We start from the raw sequence: 3,057 nt of genomic DNA on the forward strand, positions 1-3,057 counted from the left end.
GATCTCAAACTATATAACAAAGCAGTAATTATCAAAACAATCTGGTACTGGCTTAGAAATAGAGTGGTGAATCAGTGGAATAGATTAGGTACAAAATCAATTATAGTAAATGATCATAGTAATCTGATACATGATAAACCCAAAGACCCAAGCTTTTGAAACAAAAACTCATTATTTGATAAAAACTGCTGGGAAAACTGGAAAGCAGTATGGTAGAAACTATATATAGACCAACATCTCACACCATATGCCAATATGAGATCGAAATGGGTACATGATTTACACATAAAGGGTGATAACATAAGCAAATTAAGAGAGTATGGAATAGTTTATCTGTCCAATTTATGGATAAGGGGACAGTTTAGGAATAAAGAAGATATAGAGAGAGCATTACAAAATGTAAAATAGACCATTTTGATTATGTAAAATTTAAAAGATTTTGCACAAATAAAACCAATGCAACCAAAATTATAAGGAAAGCAGAAAACCAGGGGAAATTTTTGCAACAAGTATCTTTGATAAAGGCCTCATTTCTCAAATATATAGAGAACTGAGTCAAATTTATAAAAATACAAGTGATTCCTCAATTGATAAATGGTCAAAGGATATGAACAGGCAGTTTTCAGACAAAGAAATCCAAGCTATCTATAGTCATATAAAAAATGCTCTAAATCACTATTGATGAGAGAAATGCAAATTAAAACAACTCTGAGGTATCACCTCATACTTATTAGAGTGGTTAATATGACAAAAAAGGAAAATGTTGGCTGTTGGAGGGAATGTGTGAAAACCCAAACACTAATGCATTGTTGGTAGAGTTGTGAACTGATCCAACCATTCTGGAGAGCAAATCAAAACTATGCCCAAAGTACTATAAAACTGCATAGCCTTTGATCCAGCAATATAATTGCTAGGTCTATATCCCAAAGACATCCTTAAAAAGACCTATTTGTACAAAAATATTTATAGCAGCTCTTTTTTTGTGTGTGCCTAAAAATTGGAAATCAAAGGGATATCCATCAATTGAGGAACAGCTAAACAAGCTATTGTATATGATTGTAATGGAATAATATTGTGCTATAAGAAATGACAAGCAGGATGATTTCAGAAACACCTGGAAAGACAGAACCAAGAGAACATCATACATAGTAAAAGCAATATTGTTCAGTGAAGAATTGTGAATGACTTAGCTATTCTCAGCAATACAATGATCCAAGACAATCCCAAAGGACTAATAATGAAGCATACTATTATCTGCCTCCAGAGAAAGAAATGGTAGTGACTGAACATAGACTGAAGCATGTTATTTTTTCACTTTTTCTTTTTTTTTCTTTTATTTGAATCTTCTTCTACAAAATGATTAATATGGAAATGTTTTACATAGCTTCACATGTATAACTTATATCTGCTTACCATCTCACAGGGGAGGGGAAAGAGGAAGGGATATAATTTGGAACTAAAAACTTTAAATAAAAATGCTAAAAATTTAAAAAAAGAAAGACCTATAAGATATAGTTCCTGAGACTCCAAATCAGAAGTCTTTAAATTTCAAGGCCCATTAGTGAGGGGGCAGAGCCAACAAGAGAATCATTTGAAGAATCATTTCCTCATGTGTGAGGAAACTCTAAGTAAGGAAGAAACCTCTGACAGTAATGAGTTTGGAAGACACTTCAGTCTGAGATCAATCCTAATTGCACAACATGCAGTTCTCATAGTAAATAGCATCTATAAATATAATAGGCATGCAAAGTGTTTCAGATGATTCACAACTAACTAAATAGGACAGGACAGAAATCTTTTCCATATATTGAACTTGAGAATGCTTTCAGACATATTTTGCAGGCTATACTCATCATTTTAGAAAGAAATCCTACAAATGTAATGAATGTGGGAAAGCCTTCAGCAAATGGGCAAAACTTGTTCAACATGAGAGAATTCATTCTGGAGAGAAGCCTTATAAATGAGATAAATATGGAAAAACTTTCACACAAAGGACACATCTTTCACAGCATCACCTTAATTATATTGGAGAGAAACCACTTAACTATAATATCATGGGAAAGCCTTTTTCCAGAGGATACACCTTACTCAACATCAGCATAGTCATAATGAAGAGAAGCTTTTTAAGTGTACTGAATGTGGGAAAGCCTACCATTACATTTCACAACTTAATCTTCATCAAAAAATTAATTCTGGAGAAAAATATTATAAATGCAATGAATGTGAGAAAGTCTTCTCACAGAGAGTACACCTTACTTAGCATCAACTTATTCCTGTTGGAGAAAAACCATAAAAGTGTGATGAATGCAATAAAGCTTTCAGCCAGATTTCACAGCTAAATCTTCATCAAAGAATTCATTGTGAAGAAAAGCTTTATAAATGTGATCAATGTAGGAAAGCCTTCACCCAATGGACACTTCTTACGCAACATTAGAAAATTCATTCTGGTGAGAAACTCTTTAAATGTAGTAAGTGTAGAAAAGCCTTTAACAAGTGGTCAAATCTTACTCAACATCAGCATACTCACATTGGAGAGACACATTTTTAGTGCAATGTATGTGAGAAAGCCTATAGTTAAAATTTTACAGCTTAATATTCATCAAAGAATTCATTCTGGAGAGAAACTTTATAAATGTAATGACTGTGGCAAAATCTTTATTCAGAAATCAAACCTTACTCAACATTAAAGAATTCATACTGGAGATAAGGGCCTTGTGTATGGCAGATATGTGGTTAATTTCTGTTCAATTGAAGCAAATTAAAATATTTTGCTGAAATCTAAGTAAAAGAAAAGAAAGTGTAAAATACCTCATTGGAAAAACAACTGACCTGGAAAACAGATCCAGGAGCGGTAACTTAAGAATTATTAAACTACTTGAAATGATTTTTTTAAAAAAGGGGACCTAGACATCATCTTTTAAGAAATTGTCAAGAAAAACTGCTTTGATATTCTAGAACCAAGATTTGATAGTTTCTACATTGAAAGACTGAAAGGCTTGGAATATGGTATTCTGGAGGGCAAAAGAGCTAGGATTATAACCAAGAATTGGAAAAAAT

General features: G+C 32.6%; 1 pseudogene; it reads left to right on the top strand.

Annotated features, from left to right (window-relative positions):
* The first annotated feature begins 266 nt into the window (after nucleotides 1-266).
* On the top strand, nucleotides 267-2,762 carry LOC144454098 (uncharacterized; annotated as a pseudogene).
* Nucleotides 2,763-3,057: the final 295 nt, after the last annotated feature.

This window comes from Phascolarctos cinereus, unplaced genomic scaffold (genome assembly GCF_003287225.1).
Source record: "Phascolarctos cinereus isolate Bilbo 61053 unplaced genomic scaffold, phaCin_HiC Scaffold_9;HRSCAF=440, whole genome shotgun sequence".
In the NCBI taxonomy this organism is placed as follows: Eukaryota; Metazoa; Chordata; class Mammalia; order Diprotodontia; family Phascolarctidae; genus Phascolarctos; species Phascolarctos cinereus.